This window comes from Phocoena sinus, chromosome 2, assembly GCF_008692025.1.
Source record: "Phocoena sinus isolate mPhoSin1 chromosome 2, mPhoSin1.pri, whole genome shotgun sequence".
Lineage (NCBI taxonomy): Eukaryota > Metazoa > Chordata > Mammalia > Artiodactyla > Phocoenidae > Phocoena > Phocoena sinus.
Genome location: NC_045764.1, coordinates 110,399,158 through 110,411,357, shown reverse-complemented (window position 1 = coordinate 110,411,357; position 12,200 = coordinate 110,399,158). Strand labels below are relative to the sequence as shown.

Below are 12,200 nucleotides of genomic sequence, written 5' to 3'. Positions count from 1 at the left end.
TTGGCCAGCCTGCCTTTCCATCTCCAACAACCTCCAGTATCTTGGTCACACACACCTCACAGCAAGATGCTGACTAATCCTAAGACTAGGGCGGCTTATTAGGCAACCTTTCACACAGTGCCCATTGCTACTCATTGCACAATATATTTGACTGGGAATGACAAATGCCATGGTTTACATTTGACTCCAGTCACCCTGTCAGTGCCAGCAGCTTAAGTGTGTAAATATCACCCACTGCCTTTAGAAAGATGCTGACATTATGTTCCAGGCTCCCTAATGTTGTGTAACATGAGAGAGGGGAGCAGGGGTGAGCCTATGAGGACCAATGAGAAGCAGATGAGGATATTAACCACCTTCTGCCTCATTTCTGAAAGAAATGAAAAGCTGGACACTTATGAGTTATAGCTACAAATAAACTTATTTTTAAGATTTAGAATTTAAGAACCTGAACAGGTAAACAAATCAATACTTTTCATATGTTTCTATTAATCCATCAATAAGAAGTAAATCTCTGAAGCAGGAACATTATATCAGTGACTAAAATAAGTCAAATGGGGAAAAGCAATTGCCGTATTATTTAAAATTCTGTCATAATTTTATCAATGTTACAATACAGAATGTATTTGCCTGAAGAAACCACTATGAAGAGACGTTTCTGTGCTTTTTTTCTTGAGACTGCAAGCTCCTCTTAAAAAAACCCTGCAGCCATTCTCAGGTTAGGGGGAAAGAGAGAGGAAAAAAAACTCCAAATGAGAGGAGAATAAGGGTTTCAATTGTGATTTGTTCTGAGAATAAATATTATCTTACACAGATCGTTAAGTCTGTGGGAATATGCAGCACACACAGTTCGGTCCATTTACTGAAGCTAGATTAGTTATTTTTAGAGTCTTCTATCTCCCATACGTACACAGTGTGACAGTAACGCTAATACAAAGGCCACGTGCAAATTTCGTTTGCTAACAAGATTCCAGACCACTAATGAAAGGACATGGGGTTCTTTAGCTAAAAAAAACACGGATATCCACCTACACTTCCTTTTGAGTGTGAAAGAATAGCAAAATATATTTCTTTTTTTATTTGGTTACAAAGAGTATGCTTTTAAATAGTGTAATAGAGTAAGGCAAAGGCTAGCTTCCCTTTGACAAGGTAGAATCATATGGAAAGTTATGCAATGGTTAGCAAGATTACACTCCAGTTAATCTAGTCACATTTCCTCAAGACTAAGAAGGACAAAGGAAGTTCCTTAGAATAAGTATCTTTGTATAACGGGTCTGAATAATACTAGGAAACACTAACCAGATCATCTACTTTGACTTATTCTTTCATTAATATTCAGAAATTACCATGGTCAGAACCTCATCAACTGACAAAACCTGAGTGTAGAAGGTGTTTCCAACTTGGACTTGTTTCCAACAGGAGCAAAAGGCCAAAACACCTTCTGCTTGATGAATCACCAAGAACTACCTTATTGTTCTAGGTGTAATTGGTATCCCTGCTAAAAATTCAATCCCAAATTAAATGTCTATGAGGAAGAATTTCACTTGTGGCCCCTAAGGAATTATTTTCAACCTCATTTTTACTATTTTTTGAGTGGGGGCAAAGAAAATGACCAGAATAGATTTTATGGGTTATACTCTAAATGATGGTGATTCTGGCCCTGGCTTACTTCCAAGGTGAATATGATTATTTTCTTCCCTAAAAACAAATAAAACAAAAAACTGATAGGAAGAGTAGACCTCAGGAAACAGGAGACTAAGAAAACATATTAAATATACTCTTAAGATTCAGATACACTTTTTTTTCCCCCCAAACTCACTTCAAATAGTTGGCTGACTCAAGTTTTCCTGATCCTTATGCTGGGCTATGACTGGATTTTTAAAATTAATTTAGCTAAGGAATAGGTATTTACAATACTGGGGAGTATTCATAAGATTATTATTTTATTTATATTTTCTTCATAGAAATATAAGCAATTTGCAAGTTGAAGGATTTTTGTTTTTACAAAGCATGTTGCAAATAGCAAAAGATCATCTGAAGCAGTTTTCATAATTTTTTATTTATTCTCAGTCATTTTCTCTCTCTTGTTGGAATACTAGCCTATAATGTTATAAAGGTTTTGACCTTCTTTCTGTACATTAGATGCTAGACTAGAATTACAAGAGAACTTCTCTCATCTGTGGTAGGACCTATACTTGGTAGAGTGGTACATTTAAAGTCAGCAGTCAAATACGGCCAAATGCTACTCTTTCCACTTCTGAGTTACGGAAATCGAAGCCCGGATAGTGACTAAATGGCTTAATCTGGATTAGAAAATCAGTCAATGGACTGAAAGCCATTAGTAGGTGACAAGACTCTTGATTCAAAACTCAGTCTTTCCACTAAACCACATTACTTTAGATAATTACAGTGTAAAAACTATTGAGAGGGGAAAACAACTGAGGGAAACAGCAGATGTAACTGAATATTTTGAAAAATTTTAATAAGAGCCTAAAATAAGCCAATACATGATGTACAGAGCAATGGTAAAGGTAAATACATAGGTAAACATAAAAGATAGTATGAATGTATTTTTGTTTGTAACTCTTTTATTCTTGCAACTTATTTAAGAAACAACTGCATAAAGCAACGATTATAAAACTGAGTTGATGGGTATATGATATACAAAGTTGTAACTGTATGTCAATAATAGCACTTGGAGAAGGGAGGAAATAAAGCTATATGGAACAAAATTTTTGTATACTATTGAAATTCAGTTGGTATTAATCCAAACTTGGTTATTTTAAAATTAATACGTTAACTCTAGGGACTTCCCTGGTGGCCCAGTGGTAAAGAATCTGCCTTACAATGCAAGGGACGTGGGTTCGATCCCTGGTCAGGCGACTAAGATCCCACATGCCGCAGGGCAAATAAGCACACACGCCACAACTACTGAGCTCGCGTGCCTAAGTTAGGGAGCCCGCGTGCCGCAAACTACAGAGCCCACGCGATCTGGAACTGGCACGCCACAACTACAGAGCCTACACGCCCTGGAGCCTGCGTACCACAACTAGAGAGAAGCCCATGTGCCTCAATGAAGATGCCGCATGCCTCAATGAAGATCCTGCATGTCGCAACTAAGACCTGATGCGCCCCCCCCCAAAAAATAAAAATAAATAATAAACAAATCTTTTTTAAAGAAAGATGTTAACTCTAATCCTTAGCATAACCACTAAGAAAAGAACTCAGAAACAATAAAAGGAACAATAAGAAACAATAAGGAACAAAGAAACAATAAAGGGATTGAAATGATATACCAAAAAATAACCACTTAACAAAAAAGAAAGCAGTAATGGAGGAATAAAATAGACATAAAACACACAGAAAACAAATAACAAAATGGCAGATGTAAGAACTATGTTATCAATAATTACCTTAATTTTAAACAGACTAAACACTTCAATCAAAAGGCATAAATCTGCAGAATGGATAAAAAAATGATTCAACTATATGCTGTTTATAAAAGACAAACTGGATTCAAAAACACAAGTTGAAAGGAAAAGAATGCAAAAGTATATACACCATACAGAACAGTACTCAAAAGAGAGCTGGACTGGCTATACTAATACCAGACAAAATAGATTTTAAGGGAATTCCCTAACAGTCTAGTGGTTAGGACTCTGCACTTTCATTGCCGAGGACTCGGGTTCGATCCCTGATTGGGGAACTAAGATCCAATAAGCCACATGGCCCAAGAAAAAGTAGAGTTTAAGACAAAAATTGTTACTAGAGGCAAAGAAGGATATATTATAATGATAAATGGATCAGTCTGTTGGGAAGACATAACTATAAATATATATGCACCTAACAACAAAGTCCCAAAATACATGAAGTAAAAACTAATAAAACTGAAGGGAGACATAGATAGTTCAACAATAATAATTGGTGACTTCACTACTCCACTTTCAATGATGACTAGAACAGCCAAACAGATGATGAGTAAGGAAAGAGAAGACTTGAACAATATTATAAACCAACTAGACCTAAGGGACATTCACCCAACTAAAACAGAATGCACATTCTTCTCAAGTATACATGGAAACATCTCCATGACTTAAAATAAGTACAAAACATGTACACTGAAAACTATAAAATATTACTGAAAGATTAAAGATGAACTAAACAAATGGAAGATATCTCATATTTATAAATTGGGAAACATTATTAAAATGGCAATACTTCCCAAACTGATGTACATACTCAATGTAATCTCTATCAAAATCAGAGCTTGTTTACTTTTAAATTTTATATTTTTTTGGCTGTACCACGCTGCTTGTGGGATCTTAGTTCCCCAACCAGGGATTGAACCCAGGCCCCCTGCAGTGGAAGCTCCAAGTCCTAACCACTGGACCACCAGGGAATTCCCATCAGAGCTTGTTTATACATGGAAGCAACCTAAACGTCCATCGACAGATGAATGGATAAAGATGTGGTACATATACACAATGGAATATTACTTAGACATAAAAAAAAATGCCATTTGAAGCAACATGGATGGACCTAGAGATTATCATACTAAGTGAAGTAAGTCAGACAGAAAGACAAATATCATATGATATTGCTTACATGTGGAATCTAAAAAAAGATACAAACGAACTTATTTATAAAACAGAAATAGAGTCACAGATGTAGAAGACAAACTTATGGCTACCAGGGGAGAAAAGCAGGGAGGGATAAATTGGGAGACTGGGATTGACATATACACACTTACTATATATAAAGTAGATAACTAATAAGGACCTACTGAATAGCACAGGGAACTCTACTCAATATTCTGTAATGATCTATATGGGAAAAGAATCTAAAAAAGAGTGGATAGGGACTTCCCTGGTGGTCCAGTGGTTAAGACTTCGAGCTCCCAATGCAGGGGGCCTGGGTTTGATCCCTGGTCAGGGAACTAGATCCCACATGCCACAACTAAGAGCCCACATGCTGCAACTAAATGATCCTGCATGCCACAACTAAGTCCCAGAGCAGGCAAATAAATAAATATTTTAAAAAAGTAAACATAAGGGACTTCCCTGGCGGTGCAGTGGTTTAAGAATCCGCCTACCAATGCAGGTGACACGGGTTTGATCTCTGGTCCGGGAAGATCCCACATGCCGCGGAGCAACTAAGCCCGTGCGCCACAACTACTGAGCCTGTGCTCTAGAGCCTGCAAGCCACAACTACTGAGCCTCCGTGCCACAGCGTGCCCCAACTACTGGAGCCCGCGCGCCTAGAGCCCGTGCTCCGCAACAAGGGAAGCCACCGCAATGAGAGGCCTGCGCAGTGCAACGCAGAGCAGCTCCCACTTGCCGCAACTATAGAAAGCCCACGCACAGCAACAAACACCCAATGCGGCCAAAAGAAAATAATAAAGATAAATAAATATCTAAAAAAACATTAAAAAAAGTGGATATATGTATATGTATAAATGATTTACTTTGCTGTACAGGAGAAACTAATACAACATTGTAAATCAACTATACCCCAATAAAAATTTAAAAAATAAAAGTCAGGGGCTTCCCTGGTGGCGCAGTGGTTGGGAGTCCGCCTGCCGATGCAGGGGACACGGGTTCGTGCCCCAGTCTGGGAGGATACCACGTGCCGCGGAGCGGCTGGGCCCGTGAGCCATGGCTGCTGGGCCTGTGCGTCCGGAGCCTGTGCTCCGCAGTGGGAGAGGCCATAGCAGTGAGAGGCCCGTGTACCACAAAAAAATAAATAAATAAAAAAAATAAAATAAAATAAAAGTCAGACACCAATCTCAAAAAAAAATTCAGAGCTTCTTTTTTTTTACAATTGACAAGCTGACCTTAAAATTCATATGGAAATGCAAACAACCCAGAATAGCCAAAATGATCTTGAAAAAGAACAACATTGAAGACTTCATATTTCATGATTTCAAAACTACAAAGCTACAGTAAGCAACTCAGGGTGGTGCTGGAATAAGGACAGAAATTCGGATCAATGAAACATAATTGAGAGTCCAGATAAACCTTTACACTCATGGTAAGTTGATTTTCAACAAAGGTGCCAAGGCGAGTCATGGGGAAATAAGTCTTTTCAACAAATAGTGCTGAGACAATTGGATATTCATGTGCAAATAAGAATAAAGTTGGACTCCCACCTCACAACATGTACAAAAATTAATTTAGAATAAATCATAAACCTAAATGTAAGAGCTTAAATTATAAAACTTTTAGAAGAAAACATAAATGTAAATATCCATGATCTTGAATTAAGCAATGGTTTCTTAGATTCTGAAAGCACACGTGACAAAAGAAAAAAATAGATAAATTGGACTTCATAAAAATTTTAAACTTTTGTACTTCACAAAACACCATCCAGAAACTGAGGGACTTCCCTGGTGGGGTAGTGGTTAAGAATCCGCCTGCCAATGCAGGGGACATGGGTTTGAGCCCTGGTCCAGGAAGATCCCATATGCCGCAGAGCAACTCAGCCTGTGCACCACAACTGCTGAGTCTGTTCTCTGGAGCCCGAGAGCCACAACTACTGAGCCCATGCCCCACAACTACTGAAGCCCACGTGCCTAGAGCCCGTGCTCCACAACAAGAGAAGACCCTGCAATGAGAAGCCTGTGCACCGCAATTAAGAGTAGCCCCCACTTGACACAACTAGAGAAAGCCCGCGCGCAGCAACGAAGACCCAACGCAACCAAAAATAAATAAATTAATAATAATAAAAAAATTGGGCTTCCCTGGTGGCGCAGTGGTTGGGAGTCCACCTGCTGATGTAGGGGACACAGGTTTGTGCCCCGGTCCGGGAGGATCCCGCGTGCCGTGGAGCGGCTGGGCCCGTGAGCCATGGCCGCTGGGCCTGCGCGTCCGGAGCCTGTGCTCCGCGGCGGGAGGGGCCACAACGGTGAGAGGCCCGCATACCGCAAAAAAAAAAAAAAAAAAAAAAAAAAAAAAAAAAAAAAAAAAAAAAAAAAAAAAAAAAAAAAAAAAAAAAGTAACTGAAAAGGTGGGACTTCCCTGGTGGCGCAGTGGTTAAGAATCTGCCTGCCAATGCAAGGGACACGGGTTCGGTACAACTACTGGGCCCAAGAGCCGCAACTACTGAAACCCATGTGCCTCGACCCCCTGCTCCGCGACAGGAGAAGCCACCGCAATGAGAAGCCCGCGCACAGAAACGAAGAGTAGCCTCTGCTCGCTGCAACTAGGGAAAGCCCACACGCAGCAATGAAGACCCAACGCAGCCAAAAACATAAAAGAAACTGAAAAGGCAACACACAGGATTGGAGACTATATTTGCAAATTATATCTCTGACAAGGGACTTATATCCAGAATATTTAAAGAACTCATAACTCAACAATGAAAAAACGAATAACCCAATCTTAAAATGCATGAAGAAACTGAACAGATTTTTTTCCAAAGAAGGCATATGAAGAGCCAATAAGCACATAAAAAATGCTCAACATCATTAGTCATTAGGAAAATGCACATAAAAATCACAATGAGAGGGCTTCCCTGGTGGCGCAGTGGTTGGGAGTCCGCCTGCCGATGCGGGGGACGCGGGTTCGTGCCCCGGTCTGGGAAGATCCCACATGCCGCGGAGCGGCTGGACCCGTGGGCCGTGGCCGCTGGGCCTGCACGTCCGGAGCCTGTGCCGGGCAGCGGGGGAGGCCACAGCAGTGGGAGGCCCGCGTACCGCAAAAAAAAAAAAAAAAAAAAAAAAAAAAAAAAATCACAATGAGATACTACTTCACACTCACTAGGATGGCTATTATTAAAAAAGACACTTTTGGCTGGAACTGCCATCTTCCAGTCATTCACCAAAATGACGAACACAAATGGAAAGAAGAGAAGCACCTTCTATATGTTCTCTAGGCCTTTTCGAAAACATGTTGTTGTTCCTTTGGCCACATACATGCAAACCTACAAAGAAGGTGATATTGTAAACCTCAAGGGAATGGGCACTATTCAAAGAGGAATGCCCCACAAATGTTACCAAGGCAAAACTGGAAGAGTCTACTATATTACCCAGCATGCTGTTGGCATTTTTGTAAACAAACGAGTTAAGGGCAAGAATCTTGCCAAGAGAATTAACGTATATACTGAATGTATTAAACATTCTTAAGAGCCAGGATAGCTTCCTGAAACATGTGAAGGAAAATAATCAGAAAAAGAAGGAAGCCAAAAACAGTGGTACTTGGATTCAACTAAAGCACCAGCCTATTTCACCCAGAGAAGCAAACTTTGTAAAAACCAATGGAAAGGAGCCTGAACTGCTGAAACCCATTCCCTATGAATTCACGGCATGAAAGGTATAAAAAAAAATAAAAGGCCTTGGGACTGTTATAAAAACCACTGAACTGTACACTTTGAAAGCATTAATTGTATATGAATTATATTTCCATAAAGCTACTATTAAAAGTATATATATACACATATTTAATGTACACACATGTGTATATACAAGGTTTATATATTTAAATATATACATATGTGCATATATGATATATATCATGCACACATCAGAAAATTGAATATAAAACTAAAGAAAGTGAATAATAAAAAAATCTTGAAATCATCTAATGATGATTTTCAAAGAAAAACTAGTAGAGATATCATTTCCATGAAAGCTTGGTGGTTAATTTCCTTGGTCAAGAAGCTGCCTGCCTTAATCTCTAGATTACCTCAGCATATGCACATTCTCACATTAATAATACATATATACAGTCTGCAGGTATTATCAAGCCATTGGCATTTACCTAGTAAATCAAACATATTTCCTGGGCTCCAAGTTTATATTAAATTCTGCTTTACCTTCCAAGGTGTTTTAGACAAGGATTCAGATAAGCTTTGGCAAATGACCTCGAGGAAAGTAATTTTGGTTTTGAATGACCTAGATGGATTTTTCTGCTAAGGAGCTTTACTTGAATAACTGCTCACCTTTTTAACTCATCTGCTATGGCAGACACACTGATCTCTGAAAGTATAAGTTTAATCCTTAAGGCTGAAGGAAAGCAGCTAGTTTTCATAGCTCAGATAATCAAAGTCTGGCCCTCAGGCTTCTTTAGTTAGCTGATAAAAAGGATAAAAAGGACTCCTTGAATAACACATGAGCTGCGATGGCGTTGGATAGATGAATTTTGGACTCTGGTGATGTAAGAAGTACAAGAAAAGGGCTTAAGACTTGTTTACTGTCATTAATTTCATATTATTTAATATGATCACAATATATAATGTGTATGATTTTGTGTATGTATATATTTCTATATAGGAAAAAAGGTCATGGAAATGTTATCAAAATGTTAATAATAATGACCTCAAGGTGGTAGGTGATTATTATTGTTTTTTTCTTTTTATTCTATTGGACTTCCCAAGTTTTACACTGTATATATGTATTACATTAAAAAATGTTTTTAATTGCAAAAGTGATTGTAAAAGAAATTCAAACACTAAAAAGAAATATAAAATAAAAATCGAGGGCTTCCCTGGTGGCGCAGTGGTTGAGAGTCTGCCTGCCGATGCAGGGGACACGGGTTCGTGCCCCGGTCCGGGAAGATCCCACATGCCGCGGAGCGGCTGGGCCCGTGAGCCATGGCCGCTGAGCCTGCGCGTCTGGAGCCTGTGCTCCGCAACGGGAGAGGCCACAACAGTGAGAGGCCCGCGTACCGCAAAAAAAAAAAAAAAAAAATCGAAGTGCTCTCCCTTATTCCCTTTTTTCTGATTCACTTTTCAGAGGAAACCATTTAATAGTTTGAGGTATCATTCATTCATTCATTTAGGTCGCACTGCGCAGCATGCCAGATCTTAGTTCCCCAGCCAGGAATCAAAACCTTGGCCCCCCTGCAGCAGAAGCTCAGATTCTTAACCAGTGGACCACCAGAGAAGTCCCTCTTCCATTATGTTTATTCATATTATATACAGAATTTAAAAATGGGATCTTAATGTTTATGATTCTGTAACTTTCTATTCTAATTTTAAATATCTTTCATTTTTCTAAGTCAATCTCCTTTTAAACATCTGCACAGGTTAAATGAATCTGTGCAGATTTGTTCACTTTGCTATTGATGGGACATGTAGGCAGTTTCCAATATTCAGTAAGTATAAAAATGCTGCAGTAAATATCCTGGTGTATTTATTTTTCTGCACTCGTGCTATAATTTCTATATGCTTAATGCCTCAAGGTGTATTTCTTTTTATCATGGTGTGTGTGTGTTGGGGGGTTCATTTAGCCCAGTGAGAGAGAGAGAGCTTCTGCAGCCAGGCTTTCTGGATTCAAAATCCACCTTTGTTGTTTACCAGCTGTGTGATCTTACAGATTACTTAACTTTTATAGGCCTTCATTTCCCCATCTGTAAAATGGAGAAAATAACATTATCTCCCTTGTAGGGTTGTGAGGAGGATTAAATGAGTTAGTAATTACAAAGCACTTAAAAGGGTGCCTACACATAGTAAGCTCTGTATAAGTGTTTGTAAGTTAATTTTTAAAATATCTGTTCCTTTCATTATCCCCTATAATGTTACCTCTTTAATTTATTATATAACAAAAACATAAGAATAAACTTACTTGAACTATATTGAGTTTTAAAAAGCTTAAGTAAATAACTATAGCGCTCTCTCCATAGATAAAAGGTTAAATGATGCTGTAACTTAAAATTAAGAAACATTTCCATAAGATTATCTCAAAATGTCAGTATTGCTTCCTTTATCCTCTTGGACCTCCCATATATTTTTAAAAAATCATTTTTTCAAATACACACAAAACTACAGACACTAGTATAATGAACCCCCATGTACTTATTACCCAGATTCAATAGTTATCTCCAGTGCATGGCCAATTATGTTTCATCTGTACTCTACCCACTATCCCCTCAAACTATTTTGTAGCAAAGCCTAGTCATCATATCATTTTATCTGTAAATATTTTAGTATGCTTCTCTAAGCAATAAGGACCCTTTTTTTTTTTTTTGGTAATATAACCATTATATCATTATCACACATTAAAAACAATTAACAATAATCCCTTAATAGCAAATATATAGGAGAAACTTCAAATTTATACAATTATTATATGTTTTCCCCAATATACTTTTTAAAATATCTAATAAGAAAATATAATTCATTATTTATTTATTTATTTAATTTATTTATTTTTTTCCTTTTTTTTTGGGTACGCGGGCCTCTCACTGTTGTGGCCTCTCCCATCGCGGAGCACAGGCTCCGGACGCGCAGGCTCAGCGGCCATGGCTCATGGGCTCAGCCGCTCCGTAGCACATGGGATCCTCCCGGACCAGGGCACAAACCTGCGTCCCCTGCATCGGCAGGCGGACTCCCAACCACTGCGCCACCAGGGAAGCCCCCTATAATTCTTTTTTTAAAAATTAATTAATTTATTTTTTTTGGCTATTTTGTGTATTCGTTGCTGTGTGTGGGCCTTCTCTAGTTGTGGTGAGTGGGGGCTACTCTTTGTTGCAGTGCACGGGCTTCTTATTGCAGTGGCTTCTCTTGTTGCAGAGCATGAGCTCTAGGCGCGTGGGTTTCAGTAGTTGTGGCACACAGGTTCAGCAGTTGTGGTATGTGGGCTCTAGAGTGCAGGCTCAGTAGTTGTGGCTCAAGCGCTTAATCACTCTGAGGCATATGGGATCTTCCTGGACTAGGGATCGAACCCATGTTCCATGCAGTGGCAGGAGGATTCTTAACCACTGTGCCACCAGGGAAGTCCCAGAAAATAGACTTCTTTACAGAACTTAGGTTCTTGAAAGTCTTCTATTGAATGAATTTTCATAAATCAGATCCTACTTTTCCTTTAACTAAGTTATAAAGTACTTATTATGCACCTGAGCATGCTAATAAAGAGTAACAACCTTTTTTTTTTAGCCTTGGAGAAAGAACAACTAACTAGGAACATAAAACACACAACTTTTACAACTATTATTTGTTTTCTGTCTTCATTACCAAGGGACATATGATAGATAGAGTGAATCTTGTAAATAATTGTCAAAATTTTAGAATATATTTATAAATATATCATTTTTGAAATCTTTAGAAAAGAAGAATGATTCCTAGAAGACAGCAATACTAAGAATTAGTCATCTCAAGCTACACTTACTATCTTATTTTTTTAACTTTCAATTTTGAAATAAATTGAAAAAATTAAAAAAAAATTTTTGCAAAAAAAAAATTGCAAAAAAAAAAAATAAAAAAGACTT

At 38.4% G+C, this 12,200-nt stretch overlaps 1 pseudogene; it reads left to right on the top strand.

The window, feature by feature from the left end:
• The first annotated feature begins 7,816 nt into the window (after positions 1–7,816).
• Positions 7,817–8,303, top strand: LOC116749719 (annotated as a pseudogene).
• Positions 8,304–12,200: the final 3,897 nt, after the last annotated feature.